The following is an 18,573-nucleotide window of genomic DNA, read 5'->3' as shown; positions in this document are numbered from 1 at the left end:
AACTAATGATGTTTTCCCTGGTAGGTTTGAATAGATATCCTGAAACGGGAGTAACGTCTTCGTCAATTGTTGTTTTCTCGATTCTGAGAGATCGTCGCTGATAACTAGTTCGTTCAACGTGGAGGGATTTTTTGGGGGAGGGGTATGAGGAGGTTGGTACTTTTTGGGGCTGGTCCTATCCATTTTTTTAATAAGTTAATATGGTATGTTTGTACTTTTGAGGGTGAGATTTGTAGTCGGTAAGTGGTATCGCCGATCGTTTCAATCACCTTGTAAGGTCCCTTCCACTCGTTCTTGCCTTTGCTGGCGTGCTCCAGGAGTAGGAGTAATGCCCAATCACCGACATTGACCTTTCGGAGCTTCTTCCCCACATCGTAATGCTTTTTTTGCTTCTGTTTCTGTGGCTCCAGGTTTTAATGGGCCAGGGTTCGCAATTTTCCCAGTTTGGACCGGAGTTGGTGCGTATACTCGAGGAGCGACGTTTGCTCTTGTTCCCCTTCAGTTTCCCATGCGTCTTTGGTCATCTCTAATAAGGACCTTAGCACTCTTCCATATAGAAGTTCGAAGGCCGAATAACCCAAGCTGCTCTGCTTCTGGGCCCTTATGACGTATAGGGCCAATGGTAGGAGACGATCCCAATCGGATCCTTCGGCGGAAAGCATTTTCCTCAGGGTGGATTTTAGTGTCTGGTTATACCTCTCGACGAGGCCATCCGTTTGCGGGTGGTAGACCGATGTCCGCAGGTGGCGTATGTCCAGTGTTTTACAGACTTCCCTCATTAACTTTGACGTAAACGGGGTACCTTGGTCGGTTAAAACCTCCTTTGTAAATCCGACCCTGGAACACAGCTCGATCAATTTTTCGGCTATATGTGCCGTTGTTGGTGTCCTCAGAGGGAAAGCCTCGATAAATCGTGTTGCGTAGTCAACTATTACTAGCGCGTATACATGTCCTCTTGAGGACCTCGGTAGGGGTCCGATTAAATCCATACCGATTCTTTCGAAGGGCCGTCCGATGGTGGGCAGGGGGACCAGAGGAGCTGCCGGGGGACGGCGTATGTTCTGTCGTTGGCACACCTTGCACTTCGAACAATAGTCCTTAACGTCTTTATAGATCCCGGCCCAATAGAAATAACGCACTATGCTATCCGTAGTTTTCTCTTTACCGCTGTGTCCGGCGGTGAGATGGGTATGTGCGAAGAAGAGAACCTGGTCGCGGAATGATACGGGGATCAATAACTGAGGGTTCCCCCCTTCCACCCCCTCCCGATATAGCAGATCTTTCTTTATGATAAATCTCGGATAGCTATTGGACACTTGATCCAGGGACGTGTGGGCACTTTCCCAGGCGTTAAACAATGTGGAGTCATTGGCCTGCGCAAAACGGAAACTGCGGTCCATGACCCAGGGTTCAGGAGAGAGAAGGGTTGTTACTGTCTGGGAGGGTGTCAAGGGGGTTGAGGTCATCGACTTTTTTAATAGGGATAGAAACCCGGGATTATCCACCCCTAAAATCACATCCTCAGGCAGGGAGTCTACCGCCCCCACCTTTACTGTACAAGGTTCCTTATCCAGGGGCCTCATCGTTACCTGTGCAAGAGGGTATGGTCTAACGTCCTCATGTACACACTTTATATGAACCACTGCGTCCTGGACATATTGATGGGGCAGGACTAGCCTTTTTTGGACAACGGATTGCCTACATCCTGAATCTAACAGGGCCTTTGCCGTTATGCCGTTCAACCACACACTCACGTAAAATGATGTTCCCATTTCGGCTGAATACATTATGGTCTTGGGGAGATATCCAACCTCCATGGGCTCTTCTGTTATTCTTTTCTTGGGACACAGCCGAGCAATGTGGCCCCATTCGCCACATTCGAAACATTGGGGTCCGCGGACAGGGGGTCCGTCGATCCTTATAGGCCTAGATTTGGGTATGTCAGGCATTGTCGTCTTCGTTTTTTTTTCAGTTTTGATAGGGGTGTGTACCTTTACTCCCTTCTCAGTGTCCCACCCCAAGGTCTTTGGTTGTGCTCGGGCATAGTTAGCCGCCATTTCGATGGCTTGTTCCAGCGACAGTCCCGGATGTTGCTTGAGCCATCGTTGTGAGGCATACGACAAAGCCTCCATGAATTGCTCTAAGTAAATTTTGGTCATCACCTCCTCCTTGGTGCTGGTGGCCGGTCGTAGCCATTTATCCGCGGACATCTTCAATCGAAAAAATAGAGTTTTGGGGTTCTCGCCGGGTGTACCTCTCTCTCTCCGAAAGCGGAGATGGTAGGCCTCTCCATCGAGCCCTAGATGGTCCAAAATGACCTCTTTAATTGTCTGATAGGGAGTATTGCCCGTCGGATTGGCTACCTTATAGGCAAACTGGGCCTCCCCAGACAAAAGCGGCGCCAAAAAGAAGGGCCACTTTTCGTCAGGCCACCCCAAGGCCCTCGCAGCCCTCTCGAAATACATCAAGAATACGTCAGGATCTTCCCCGGTACATATTTCTGCAATGCTATCCCTGAGGGATTGGGTACGGTAAGGGGCCAACTCTCCATGGGTGTTGGGACCATCGCAACCGGGCCGGTCTTCTGCAGGCTCTCCATGTGGGCCGTAATGGTGTTTTGAAACAGATCCCTGTCTGCTTGTGCCGATGTCATCTGTCTCTGCACTGCCCACTCCAATTTTTCTTGGCCCTTTATAAGGTGTTGGATGAGGGCGTCCATCTTTGCATACAGATGGACTGTGATGATAGATCCCACTTCTGACACCAGTGTGGTGGGGTAAGTAAGACAGAGACGACAGCCAAGTGGGATGAGTTTACTGAGACTTTATTTACAATTGAAGGAGTAGCGTCCATAAGATTTTACTGTACTCCTATGGTACGATAAGTCCTCTTTATCCCCGCTTGCCCTCCTCCGAGATGGGGTTCTTTAAGCAGGGTCGTGTCCCTCTGGGTCCGGTCTATCCCACCTTCCGTATCAGTCCTGTGTTGCTCCTCGTTGTGTCTTGACACTCGTGTAGGACGCCCTCCGGAATACGACCCACCGACAAGGAAAACAGAAAGAGAGCCAGGGGTTAGGACCACGGTCCGATACTCAACAATACGGGGCCGGGAGTGAGGGAAACCCAGTGCTTCAGTGCGTGGTCTCGTTTGCTGTTGGAAGTGCTTACGTGCTCAGTGGGGGGAAACAGGGTAGAGTATTATGTAGGAAGCAGGGCAGTACGAGGATCGGTCTAGTACGTAGTTTACAGGGGGGGTTGTGAGCTTCTCCCCAACCAGCCTGCTACCCGTCCACGTACCTGCTCTAGCCACGCCCCTCCCCTGGGGACGTGCCAGGGCGACTCGAGAAGTCGTTGGCCTCCTGGCTTGTCGTAGTCGTCTCCTTCCTTCCCTCCTCTCAACGCGCTGATATCTCCTCCGCTCCAGTCCTTCCGAATCTGCCTTCGCCTCCACTCCAATGCACCGCCAACCTCCAGGGAAACGCCGTCCGACTCCTTCCGGGTTTCTCCAGTTTTTGTGCAGCCCACCAACGCGACGTCATCGGCGGGAGGAGTCTCGTCATCTTGAAAGGCAGAATTAAAGGCACCCTGTCCAGTTTCCACCGGCCAGTCCTGCGGCTGATACGGGTACCATTCTTCCCGCAGTCCGAGTACCTCTGGTTGCTGCAGGGGGAGAGAAAGGGGCATAGAGGCGTCCTTTGACCAACAGTGGTAAATGCTTCCCCTGTGTCCTCCGCCCCGTCACAGGTGTACATTGATCAAAACCCATTGCAGTATTGGTATAGGAAAAGGTCACAATGGCCACTGCTCAGCAGGCTGGCGATAAGCTATCTGGCTTGCCCTGTCGCAAGTGTCTCTTCCGAACGTGTTTTCAGTGCTGCTGGTTCCATTGTAACATTGAGAAGGACCAGTCTCTCGCCCAAAAACGTGGAGAAGTTAACAATGATTAAAATGAATCAGCACTTCATACCACCGAATTACACAATACATGAAGCAATGGAGGAAGATGAGGACAGCGGCTCAGGTGACGGAAGTAGTGTGTCACATGATGATTACCTACTACTGGCTGACCACCCAGAGTTTGAGGACGAGCTATACTTCCCTGACAACTAGGCTTGCACTTACTGTCTTCCTCCCTTTTCCCCCCCCTTTATTTGTGTGTCTGTTGTTCCGGTTACAAACTTGTGAATCACAGCAAATCCATTACCACCGTCTTCTACTCTTCTTATTTAATATACAAGTTTCAGGTGTCTGCAATTTGACAGTACAGTCCTCCGAATCCAGCTCCTCCACTCCATCATACTGAATCTCCCGCCCAAATCCATTGCCCTCATGAATGATGATTGGATGATGGTAAAAATACTAGAAGAACAAATTCAAACTTTCCTAGTCCTGCCAAAAGAAGTGGAGCATGAATCAGATGACTACTATAGCTATCCTCCTTTCAGAGCCGAGAGAGACTGCTCATTAACTGAAAATAAGATGGAACAGGTAATGATTGATGCTATGCATTGGACGCAGAGTCGCAGACTGAATGATTTTGTTGTGTTTGTTGTGCATGAAGTTATGTAATTGTGCACTGCCACTAATCATCTTTCTACAGAACACACTAAACTTAACTCAAGGTGAATTCAATTTTCCCCTTCTTGCACAAAAGAAATTTTTACTTCTCCTGCAGCTTGGTGATACATTGCTTTTAATTAAATACAGGAAGGGGACTCACTCGATCTGCGCAATGAGTATGATTGACACAACAGCACCGTCCATGATGATGGCGAAATAGACGGCCCGTTAACTTAAGATGAGAAGGAACAGGTAATGACAATTAATGGCATGCATTGGACACCTGACTCTGAGCGATTGGTGTTTGTGTTTTCGTTGTTTGTTTGTTGTGCACAAAGTGAAGTCAAAGTGTACTAGTAATCTATCTTTCTGTACACACTAAACACTGACTCAAGTCAATAATATTTCTACTCTTGTTGTGTAATAACAATTTTACTTCTACTGCAGGCCGATCTTCACAGTCAGTCAGTAAAAGTATCGGAGATCATGATGAAGTCAGTAGCTGTGTATCAAAAAGAAAAAAACAAGACAATTGTAAAATATACTCTTAGAAAAACAGTAAGACAAGTTAATTATTTATACACATAGTGGCATGGTAGAGTAGCACTATAAAGCACAGTAGTACATAACATTTTAAATCTTGCCCGTCCTTCTTCCTTCCACCCGTCTTTCACTTTTTAGTTGAACAGTGCACCAGGTGCTCTTCTCCATAAAACTTTCAAAGCGGAGTTGAAATCAGAAAGATGAGGCCATTGGTTACTCAATACTTCCACTCCTATGCCAATTAAAGGGATTCTAGTCTTCTAGTTCACTCTTCAAACGATCACAACAACTCATACTTACTTACGACATCGGATGAAGGGCGGACTTTGTCCGCCCGCCATCCTCATGCTAAAAAGGGTGGGGGTCCCGTGGGGACAATTAATTAGGATGATGCGCCGGGCACAGTGGCGGGCGCATCCTGTTTTTTTTTTACATTCTGGTTGGCGGTGCCGAAAGCAATGCTAAAAATACATGTTGTGCTGCTTTTCCAAGCACAACATGACAGGCCCCGCACGGAGCCTGTCACGTTTTGCTTTGAAAGGCAGGGGGGGTACCATAGCATAGGTAGGTACCCTCCATGGAGGCCCCCCAAGCATACTCTGCAATGTCTCCATGCCTTTCCATGGCGGACGGCAATGCCGCCACGCAAAGGCATTCCAAAATGCAGATTATATGGCTGGCGGTGTGTTCAGAGAGACACCACCGCCATATTGAACCCTTTTCTGCCTTGTCGACATGTGGGGGGTCTGACTCTTTTCTACAGGGATGGCGGGAGGTTTGCCCCTGCGGTGTCGGCGGTGAATACCGCCGGCCCGGCGGGGGCAATACGCCCGCCATCCTAATGGGGCCCTAAGTCTCAACAGTACAGTATACATACAGTACACCCTTGCAGTGAGTGAACTGTCAAGTTCAACAATAGTTAAGGATTATGAATCTAACTTACCACCGCCCGCCACTGGTGCTGCCACTCCCCCTACCGCTCCGTCGGTATCTGCAGCAACTGCCGCATCCTCTCCCTCCGCGTCGCCTTCGCTGGCCCCGGCAATGGTGGTCGGTAGTGCGCCTAGAAAACATTACACATTTATTAGGCGTCATATACACCTCCCCCCTATTGATCAGTAGCAAGGTTGAAAAATGAGTTAATACTAACATACATCACTAGTACAAATCAGGTAGTAGTAGAGTAGACACTAATAGTTATAAATGGTCATTCTAGCCTTTGCTTAGTTAGCCCGAGCCATGCAACCATTTTACCTTTGTGTCTTTTATTTTGCACATGTGACGTTACCTTGCAGTTTTTGTATAAGACATGACCTGCCTCACACTGTTACTGTCTACGCGCTGCGTACAAGCGGTCAACAAAACCATTAACAAGCCACTTTTTTAGGAAGTACTGGTGTACTGTTAGTCCATATTGCTTATCCATAAATGCTACACTTTTTGGCACGGCTGAGAAATGCTTGCAAGTTGCAATATACTAACGCGCACCATTTCATTTTTCGCATTACAGACGGAAGATTCCTTTCTACGAACCAGAGCTTTGCAGAGCTTCTGAATGATGCAACAACTACCAGTACTAGGTTCTTCTAAGGTGAGGGGTCCCTTCACTCACATCTTCATTTATAAATGTATATAAACTAAATTCCTAGGGGATGGTGCTGCTGCCTTCCAGCACTGTTCAGTTATCATGATTTAATTCCCAACTGTAAGTAAGTGTAACAATGTTTATTGTTTTAATGTTATTGATTTCCCGGTTGGTGCTGCATTTTATAATAGGACAATGTACAGAGCTTCTCAATTCAAAATAAACATTTTGAACTTACATAGACTTGGTGGTATTTGGTGTGGACTAACTTACACGAGTGAGCAAATTAAAGTAAGGGTGTGCATGTGCATTGCTTGCACGACTGAGAGGTTGGGTGTGTTAAGTTCTGGGTTGTCTACTTGTTGGGTATCTTGGGGGGAGGGTTCGGAGACCTAATAGTTATGACAAGACAGTACTATAGTCGAGCAGGGGATTGTGGTGGGTTTTGAATTTCTGATTGAGGTGTGTGAGGAAGGTCCAACTTACCATCACCAACATCCTATTTTCTTGTGCAAAGGTCTGTATGTGCAAGATCCCTACAACAGTAGTAGTATGTCCTATAGGCTATCCTATCAAAATAGTAATAAACCTGGTTGGGCATTTGTTGCTGTGAATTTTCAAAGCCTCAAGATTAACAAAGACTCAAGATCAATAAGACTAGAAGTAGTACAAGAGGACGACCCAAAGGATTGGACTCAATGGCTAGAGCTACTGGTGAATCTGAGTTTTTATTACAACCTTTCACATAAAGAGTGGCACTGGCCAACTGGGCAAGCTTAGCTACTACAGTACAGACAGACTGATAGTAGTAGTAGTACTGAGAGTCATCATAGCAGAGGCAGGGATAACAAGATTTTTGAAACCGTACAGATCGAGGGATAATTTTTGGTAAAAAAATAGCATTTGGAAACTGAAACAATAGTTCGTGAAAAATATGGTGCAGTAAAACTTATGGAATAAGAAATATTATTAAAAACAAGAAGACTTACTGGGCCAGCAGAGGAGCCCTCATTGGTGTCCTCCTGGTGGTGCTGTTCAGACTGTTGTCCCGCCGACTCCCCACTCCCTGTCTGTCTGCCCCTGGGTGCTGATGAACAGGAAAGATATAAGAAAGAGACAAACATTGATGGATGGTGTCAAACAAATACAATATTTTTCAACAACGGTCAAAAAACACTTATGTAAACAACAATTGCAATAACTAAATTGACCGATCTCATCTAGTCAACAAGTAGTATTGGGTGATTCGCGGATCGACTACTTAAGTTACTATTTATCAACAGTAATCCAGTCTTCCATTCTGATTCCAGAATACTAAATTACAACTAAGCCTAAGTACGACGTACCACCCGACCTAGCCCACCTATTCCAGGCATGCCAATTGTACATTAAGTATGCATTTACACTTCTTTTATTCCTCAACAATGCATATGGTCAAATGGAGGACACATGACTACATTTTTTGTATACACCAAATTTTGGATTGATTGATTGATGCTGATGTTCTGCTAGTGCTAAGCCAATTACCACCATTGAACAAACTAGAAAAGGTTCTAATAAAGACTGCCGTACTAGCAGCACGTCACGTAACTGAGGGGGCATCACGCATACCTCTAACAAATTAGAAACTCATATAAAGTACCTAAACCTAAGTATCAATCCGCCCCTATCTATTAGTGACAGGACAAAGTAAGGAGTGGACTAGAGTCACTGTAGCATTACGTAACTTAATTTCTCTAAAATAAACTCTTACAGAATCACGCTAAGCTAGTGCAAATGCAAAGTTGCAAACAAGTAAGATTAGTAGTCGCACAGAAGAGCACCTGTGTCATAATCACAGAAGACTTTTAAACGTAATTAACCTGGAATGTAAGCAGCAACATTCTAGCTGGTTGGAAGAAAAAAAAGATATTCGCAATATATAACACAGAGCAGAAGAACAGACACAAAGTAGTAATAATTAAATAGGGACTCACCAAGCCCTGGGTCCTCCACTCCTAGCAGGTCCAGCAGATCCTGCTCACGGTCCAGGATGTCGGACCATCGGTGCGTCAGCTGCGCCTGGGTGCGCCGGACCCCAGAGAAGCGCGACACTGCCCGGCACACCTTTCCCCACCGCTGCCGACGCTCCCGGAGGCCGTACTCGGACCCAGGCCTGCCACCTGCTGCCAGGGTTGAGGGGAGGTGGCGCTGCACAAAGAAAATGAGTGCAGTCAACTCCACCTCCACACATAAGGCACGTGCCTGCACCCCTTGTGGGCGCCGCCTTCCGCAAGGAAGGCGGTCGCGGCTCTGGCTGCGACGACGAACAGCCCTACCCTTAGATATGGTTCTGGGACGGGGCGGGAAAGAAAAGGTAATAAAATTAAAGAAGTAAAGGAAATAAAAAGTAGACAAAAAACAAGAATATAGAAGCTTGTTTTACCTTATAATCTCTTGAATTATCAAATGAAAGGACACCACACAGGTATATATATCAAATATATATGTATTTATTACTAAACAACTCTCTACTAATCGCTTTATGAGATTAGAAGGCAGGAACATATGCACAATCAATGTTTCACAACAAGTTAAGCCCAAATATGGCTGGGGCCCTAGGGACGTACCAGACCATATACTAAAAAAGAGACTTAAGAACAACGAAATGCAAAGGGACAAGGCCTAGGGCCTTCAGAAGCGCTGGGGCCTCACAAAACCACCCAAGGCATGTAAGTAAAGGACCCACGGGAGACGCATGCAGTGTGAGAACACAGCCACGAATCCCTATTGACTTCAATAGAGCAAGTCACGATTGGAAATTAAGAGTTTAGGATACTTCGGGAGAGTCTACAAGCAAGTCACTTACAGGGCAAGTAGTTCTAGAGCCAACACCCACAGGAGCACCGTAGTGCTGGAGTTACCTCACCCAGGGAAGCCGGGTGCATAGGTGTCTTTTGGTGTCGGGTCGCGGCATCGTTTTCAATGGGAGCCAATGAAGACTTGCTGCTTGTGAAGACAGGAGAAGTGTCCGGTGGAATCCAAGGCTGGATTCAGAAGAAGGAAGACCTGAAAGCAGAGGGGACAGTATTCAAAGTCACTTGGCAGTGACCCGGGGCAAGGAAGATGGATGCCCACAGTCGTCGGGTGATTTCAGGTGATCCACAGGTGTCTTGACTCTTCAGCCACGAGGTCCAGGAGGAATCGATGACAACCAGGAGCTGGATTTGGCGTGTCCCACAAAGTCTGCAGCTTACTGCAGTGTCGGTGACCAGATTGGAACCAACAAGCCTTGGTAACAGCAAGTCTCGTGGAAAGGATAAAAAGTCAGCGGTGCAGACCAGCAAAATCTGAGGGACTCACCCAGCAAGGGTAAGTCAGGGCAGACCTGGAGCAACCAGGAGAGCCCTTTGGAACTGTAGAAAAGTCTTCAGGGGACCCACAAGCCAACCGGCAAGGGATCGTGAAGACGCCTCAGGAGGATCCACTCAACAGGGGCCCACGGGCACTCGGGACAAGGTAGGCCTCTGATCTTCGGAGGGATTCCTGCTAGAGGCTTGGACCACACGTGGCCCAAAGCACAGGTTCATAGAACGTCGTGAAAGGGTTGCACTTGAAAATAGTGCACAGTACCCAGAGATTGCGGTTCCGCGTCACTCGTGGGGTCCACTTGCCTCAGCGTCGCTGGGGACTCACGATGGCCTTGGAGAAGTCAGGAAATCCTCTTCCTGGGCTGCAGGGACTTCGGGCTCCGGCAAGAGCGATGGAGTTTGCGACCATTGATTGCAGTTTTTGGTGCCTGCCAAGCAGGGGAGTCACTCCTTGACTCCAGGGGAGATTCTTCCATCTTCCAGAGGTAGTGGAACATCGAAGGTCCGAGATTCGTCTTCAGAGCATCATCCAGGGGTATCTAGTTTGCAATGGCAAGGGTTCCCTAACTTATACTAGAAGGAAGGGAGGGACTAGCTCTATGACCCCACCTATGGGAGGATCAGGGGAGTGGGTGGCTACACCCACTTCCCTTTGTCCAGTTTCGTGCCAGAGCAGGGGCAGGTAGCCCCTGAGCCGGTTAGAACTGGTGTACGCACAGAGGAGCCTACTGCTCCCCCAGTGCAGGACTTCAAAGCACTCTAGGAGTGCACCCGCCCAGCCCCAATACACTAAACCCTGTCTGGGTGGTGGTCACACCTCCCTGTGACAGGATACCTATTGTTGGGCCTCCTCCACTGTGAGTTTCGGTCATCAGCCGGAGGGCAGCCCAGTGTCTGTGACTGGTGGCATCCATTTTGTGATGCCAGGGCTCTTCAGGAATCTACCGCGTTCCCACAGTAGGTACATGTCTATCCCTCTAGAAGGGTGGGATCATACTCCCACAGCAGTTACTGGTGTGGGGGTATGATTCCACGACATGTTTTGATGCAGCCATTCCAAAGTTAGCATTTACCGCCAGGTTATAATGCACTTAAGAGTATATGGTTTGACCGCATTCACAAACAGCCCCAGAGAATGGACTCTGAGAGCTGCAGAGGGGCCCTGCTCAGGCAGAGGCACCCCCTCACATGGAAACCAAGCACCCTGCCCTCAGGGTTGATAGGGCCTGCCTTAGGGGTGACTGATAGGTTTAAATGTGTGTGCAGGAGAGATATAGTGAACCTATATCTCAGTGAGGTGTGCTAGCACCACCTTACCCAGACTGCAGTAGCAGGCCTGTGGTGTCAGATTTAGTCTGCTTCCCAGGGGTGGCATAATACATGCTTCAGCCCCTGGAGGCCTGTGAAGTACCTATGCCCTTGGTACCTAAGGTACCATATACTAGGGACTCATAAGGCACAACAGTATCCAATCACTAGTGCACCTAATATGCACTCCATGTTGTTTAGAGAGAACAGAGAGGCTGGGGCCCTGATTAGCAGGGCCCCAGCCAGACTATAGCCAGAAACCAGTGTAAACATCAAGAAAAAAGTGGGGGCAACATAAGAGGCAGATCCTACTCTCCTACACTCACTGTGCTACAAAGGATGTAATTCTTGGGTTTGTTTGACTACTGTAGTCTTATTCTGTGCTCTATGTGAATGTGGGGGGGGGGTAAAGAGGTATGGCTTCTAAACATACGCTCAAATCTTTTCACCCCATCCACTACTGTTGGCAAATACCTTTAGCAGTTTAGACCTATTAATGGATTGACTAGCTGTCTGCCTTTTGCTCATTCTAGATTGCATTTTTAGGCATAGTATCGAAGGTCTCATTGTTTACAATCGTCACCAACCTAACCTAGGGCAACACTATTTTGACCTACTAAGGGTTTCTTTTTCACAGACTCAGTACACCGACCTACCAAGTTGGATGTCCCCCTAGGGCCTTTGGTGGTTTGGCGTTCCTATTATTCATAAAAAATGTATTTGTGTTACCCCAAACACACTCCTTCACCACTGTTGTATATTCCTTGTTTTTCCTTCTCCCATTCCTCAAACTCTTTTCTTGGGACTTCCAGTCTTTCTTGCCAAATTGCCCCTCAGTGGCACGTGTCTTTAACTTTTGCTTTTTTCCCCAATTAGCAGAAGCCCTTATGGTTGGTGACCTAACAGCTTGGCTGGGAGGGGTTACATCACCTAATCTCAAACGGTTCGTGCAATTTCAACCACCCCTAATTTCTTGATCTCTCATTTTCCCTTCTGCCCACAGTGAGACAACACCACATCTGAATAGAGTCCTTTTCCCCCCAATTACTTCCTCTCCTCAAAACTAGAAAGATCTTGATGCAATGATCCTACCATTAATACTGTCAGCGGCGGGGTGAACCTAATCTTGGAGAATGGACTGAGGGCCAAATTCGAAGATAACACCCTTAGGCCCTTCTCCCATAGAATATCTTTGTCTTCATCCTTTAATGATTTATTGATAGATTCGAGCAGTTGGATAATCTTAACATTTCGCGTATTATTCAAAACCAGAGCTTTCAACATTCCCTGAAAAGTTACCTAATTAATGAAAGAAGATTCAACATTGATAGCCGTTGGGTAAAATCTGAAACATTTCCCAGGTAGTTAATCTCGTTTGTAAATTCATGGTTATCTTGTTTGTTTTCATCAGTCCCACTCGCGGGACGAACAGTGGATTCCTCAAACTCTTCTCACTCATGAAAAGATATACATTCATGCTGCAAATTACTTACTGATTCATTCAATGTTATACCTATCCGGGCTTTCTTCATAGAAATTGAGGACAAGGAAGATCTAGGGGGTCTAGTTCCCGGCACTCTCCCCCTCCCCCTCAGGTTTTGAACCCCCCTCAATCAGACTGAAGTGACCTGACAAATCCTTGGTCAGAACATTCACACAAAGGGCTTAAATGATCTACATTGATCTTCTTAACCTTTGGCAAAATCAAGATGGCAAAGCGAACAAACATCCCCCAAAGATAATTTCTTTACCAAAGCACCTAAGAGTGGAGACTCAAAGGAGGGTGAAACATACCCCCTGACACCACCTTCTTTCTCTCCTAAGGTGTGCGCCTCTTCGCTCTAATGATTCTATAGTCCTCATTTTCACCATCACCATCAACCTCAGTTTTACTTTTACTTTTAACCATATTTCTCTCCTCCTCATTTGGACCACATCCTATATTTGGACTTCTGATTTGAAAATGTTTGGTTACGAAGTCACATAATGAAGATGGCATGCCAGCAACTGGCCGTTCAGACTTCTACCTTTTCCCTGAGGCCTGTGTCTTCTTTGATTCTAAGGAGGAATATCAAAAATAGTAGTAGACATAGTAGGCCCGGGTTCAGATGGGGGAGTACTTGCTGATGAACCCTGAGTCATTTGCAATCCTGAATCCATCACAGAAACAGTTGACCTGCCCACATGATGATGGGTTATCGAAGAAGAAGAGCCATCGTTAAGTACCTCCTGAAGAGATAACTGAGCTGCAAAGGTATAGGCATCCACTCCCTTTTGGTAACCTTCAACAACAACCCCACTTATGATGGAACATTCCAGTATACCACCACTATTCCAGGAGGTAGATTCAAGACGTAGACTAGTGGCATTCACCTCTCCTGCACCTTTCTTAGGGCTGTCCAAATTGGGTCAGTCCAACTGGTAAATGCCTCCTTGGCCTGAAAGGGAATAGGAAGTAAATTCTGTGACACTAGGTTCCCTTGCACTGAGTGGAGTTTTTTGCTCAGCTCCCAACCGCTCTTTAGCTGCACTTTCTTCCCCTCTCTTGGAACCATCTGCCCGGCTTGTACTCTCATTACCTTTACCTCTAGACCTCAGTGCACGCTCCGCCATGGTAGACCTGCTTTTTCCACAGGTTTGTAGATTTTATTGAAAATTATATGGTAATTGTGTGGCAAGCACCACATTCTTCTCTACTTTCCTTCTTTCCTCTCTCTCCCTCATAGCCCATTTAAAAACTCTGAGGCACTGAGAAATTGGTCCCAAGTGATCAGGGTTTACCGGTCTTGCATATACGCCCGAGAAGAGCACGGGCAGATAGTGGGAGCCATGGGGGGAAATACAGGTGGAGCCACAGGGCACAGGCCGTACCAGCTCGCTAGAATGGCCGCCTCCGCACCAAGGGCTGTAGTCATCTAGTGTGTCCCCCCTCCTCTTTAGGACCTGCTGTCACTAGATTCAGTTTTTCTCATCGCATCACACCACCATCACACCGCCTCCATGCCCATTTTTCGTTCCCTGGAAAGGATGAGGCAAGGGACAGGGCGAGAAGAAAAAAGAAACAAACTGAGCTTAGTTTGATTTGGCTCCTGAATTTCAGAGTTCAGAATTCGATACTCGAGGAAATGCACTGTTTCTGTTACTATCGCTTTCGACCGCTTATGTTAGCCCCTTTTTGCAGGCTGTTTTTTTGGGGGGTGGGGGGTTGGGGAGGGCAGGTGGGACTAGGACGAAATCATAAGACTACCCCCCACACGTCTACCCCTGCCAAACACAGACCTGAATTTGCCTCCAAGCGACTAGTCCACTCCTATTTAACCACCAGCCTCTTCAGCTTCCTGGGCTCAAGACTACGGACTTAAGACTACAGGTGTCTCAACCCGGCCCTATAACCGATCAGTTCAGCTAACAGAACCCCGGAACCAATGGGGGCCGTCCGTAATGTCCGATCTGGTTGGCCGGCGTGCTCCAACAGCCAGCAGCCCAACCGCAGCATCCTCCGTGGCAAACTCAAGTGGCATCCTCGATCCACACGTTTTCCCAGCAGCCTCTGCGATGAACAGCATATCAGCCTGAACAGCGTCTCCTCCTCTCAGCCTCCATCACCTCCTCTCAGCCTCTTTCTCCTCCTCTCAGCCTCCACTCACTGTTACTGTATAAAATCTAGGGATTTTTAGCTGTTATGGTTGTAAACATTGGATTCCGGAAGACACTACATATTGTACTTACAAGCTCCCTGCCCATGAACTTGGAACACTGGGAACATATCGACTGAGGTCTCTGCAGCTAGACTTAGGAAAAATATTGAAGTTGGGGTACAGTTCTACATATCTCCATACTTTCCTATTAATAGCCTTTGCTAAAGCTTTACTTATTATTATTATTATCATAATTTCTAGTCATTTTCTATGCTCTTGGTTGGCATCTAATAAAGATTTGTAACTACATTCTTGTGGTATTTATTGCAGACCTGTAGTATTCTCAAAACTCACCTGGCCTCTATGACTTATTACACAGAGAGTCAGTGAGACCCTTTGTCTTTATCCCTGCTCTGCAGACCCAAAGGTTCTCTACATGGGTTTCATTGCCAAGGGAGGTCTAACATTGAAGACAAAAAACCTTTGGCTTGTATCACTGGGGTATCATCAAGGCCTGCATGAATTGAAAGATCAGGTTTTCAGATTGAGAGCTGCGAGCAAGCCAGCCACTGGACTCCTTCTTTCACCACGTAGACAAACTGTCAGCAGAGCATGAGCAGCAGTACAGCCACGTGGTAGGGCCAATGGACAACAGTAAAGCTGACAACAATAGCTTTACTGAGACAATCCCAGTCCACGACCGGAGGATGAGAAGGGAACAGTGAAGAATTCACGGTAGAAGCGAGATACAAAGGAGGAGTCACTGTTGGTGTCATTATTTAAAGATGGTGGAAGGGGTGCTGTAATAATCAGAGGTCCAGTAGCCGAGGTGTATATTGTATTAAGATGCTTTATTAGTCTTAGTTGCTGGTAAGTACAAGTTCCAATAGTGAGCTTCAATGATCGCCAGATGTTAAGCTCTAATGTAAGCCCCACCAGGAGCTGCTGCTCAGCCCATACTCCAACTGACACTCAGCACCTCTCAACCACCCCAACATTGTACCCCACCACCATGCATCAACATTCCACAAAGCACACTCATACTGGCTGATCAGCAGCAGGGCTCGAAAAATCCACTTGCCCACTCGCATTGTCGAGCAAAATTTAAACAGAATGAGCTATTTTTAGGGACTACTCATCCTTTCTGGGGAGCTGAAAATCCACTAACTTCCATGGAAGACAAACTGACTTTTGACTTCTGTCTCTGAAAGCAACAAACATGACAATATAACAAGATTTGAAGGCATCTTTATTGCTCACATAGTGAAAAGCATGAAGATTACTTTAAATCTTGTTATTTTGTCATATTTGCTGGGTTTCAGAGACAGACGTCAAAAGTCAGTTTGTCTTTCTACATTTATTTTTCTTTCTGTGACTGAAGTTAGGATTTTGTAAAGTGAACTATGTTACAATTGAACTGTGCAAATCATGTGAAATGAAAGGCTGTAAGATGTCAAACTTTTTTCTAACAACACAGAAATAGCTAAGTGAACTGTTCAAATATATTTCACTAGCTATGAAGACACATGTTTGTAATTCCGTGGTGAAAAAAATATTTTTATAGACTCAAAACAAATTAGAACACTTTACTTGGTGATGTGCAAATGTTAAAAATTGTTGCTGAAACCCAATTTCCAAACATTGTTTATACACTAGTATCAGTAAAACTGCATGTTAGTGGGAAGGTTTTGTGCCCATTTCAATGTAAAATATGCTATCTGTAAAGGACAGTGCACTACCACATCATGCTTTAGTCATATCTTTATGAAAAGTGAGTTTTTAAACATGAACTGGGAATTATTACTGCTCCTGCCCAGATGACAGTGCTATTAGTAAACTATTTTGCGAGACGCAAATGATGACATTTTGCGACTCGCAATTTGCGATTCACAAAATGGAATGTACAACATTGTCTGAGACACTGTTTGCGATTCTCAAATGGGTCGCAAGGGACCTGCCTCATGAAAATTCATGAGGCAGGTCGCTATTTGTGACCCGTTGGGAATGGCCTGCAAACACAGGGATGGCGGCATGCTGGGAACAGCAGACCCGCATGTCTGTAGCGTGTTTTGCTTAAAGGGAAACAAGAGGCGTTTAAAAAAAAAAAACGTTTTTCTTTACATTTTTTAATAGCAGGCAGGGGTCCCTGAGACCACTGCCTGCTCTTAAAAATATTTTCACACCCATTCACAAAGGGGAAGGGGTCCCCTAGGGACTCCTTCCTGTTCTACTTGAAGTTGGCGGTAAACTGCAAGTGTTTTACGATGGCAAATGCGGTCGCACATACCATTCTGACTCACTATTAGGAAGGAACGCCCTTGGCAGGCCCCTTCCTAATAGAGACTCGCAAGCACTAATTTGCAAGTGTGAGAAAGTGTCATCTTTCTTGCATGGTATGCCCCCACTTTTTCCTGAATTGCTGAAAGTACTTTGACTGTGCCCTGGGCTCCTGCCAATCAGGTGCCCAGGGCCTATGTTCCTTCCCTAAAAACTGTGCTGAAACCTAAAACCCAATTTGGCAAACCCTGGCCACATGTCAGCCCCTGGTAAATAGTACACTAGGTACCCAGGGGCATGTGACCAGGGTAGGCCCCTAAGGGCTGCAGAACTTATTGTGCCACCCTTAGAGGCCCTGTGCCCTGACACAAACACACTGCCCTTGCAGGCTGAGTGTCTGGGTATAGAACAAAAGATAGAGTCGACATGGCACACGTCCCTGTGTGCCATGCCCACAACATACACTGCCCTGGCATATATCAGCCACCCCTCTAGCTGGGTGCCCTATGCCAGTGGTGTGGGTACAGGAGCATGAGCCCTGTGCCCCTACAGTGCCCAGGTCCATTACTGGGCACTGTAAGTGCAGTGCTGTCATTTAAGAGTATATGGTGCTGGGAGATCGTCAACACGAACTCCACAGCACCATGATGGCTTCACTGAAGACTGAGAAGTTTGGTATCAAACTTCTCAGCACATTAAACCCGCACTGATGCCAGTGCAGGATTTAATGTACAATGCATGACAGAGGGCATCTTAGAGATGCCCCCTGAACCTAACCTACAATCCACGTCTGGTCTGAGGGGCTGCCTAGGCTGCCACCCAGCAGACATGTTGCTGGACCACTGGGTAGAGAGCCATTCGCTCGTCTGAGCCTGCAACAATGCACATCCTGGGCGAGGTGCTAGAGTCTCCTCCCCCAGGATGGGCTTCAGAGGCATGCCGCTTTTGTGAGCTTCTCCAGGCCACTTGCTGTACTCAGCAACTGGCCCCTATCGGTTCTAAACCCCCACTCTGGCGGGAAGACTGGCCGGAAACCCCAAGAAAGGACAGGGGGTGTGCCAGCCTCTGCCAACCCCACCCCTCAGGTGGGGGAGGCCAGGCAAAGCACATCTCCGGGCTCTCGCCATCTTGAAGATGTGGAGCCCTACCCAATCAGGACTAGGCCACTGTCCCCCTCCCACAGGAGAGTGGCAGGATAGGGGGTGTACCCACCCCAGGGCAGGGACCAGGGGGCCCTGCCCTTTACCTACCTGTGTGAGTTATGGGGTAGGGGGTGCACTCCACTGTTTCTCAAGCTTATTTAAGGAATCAAT

The sequence above is a fragment of the Triturus cristatus genome, chromosome 7 (genome assembly GCF_964204655.1).
Source record: "Triturus cristatus chromosome 7, aTriCri1.1, whole genome shotgun sequence".
NCBI classification, from domain to species: Eukaryota; Metazoa; Chordata; class Amphibia; order Caudata; family Salamandridae; genus Triturus; species Triturus cristatus.
This window is presented reverse-complemented; position numbering follows the sequence as displayed.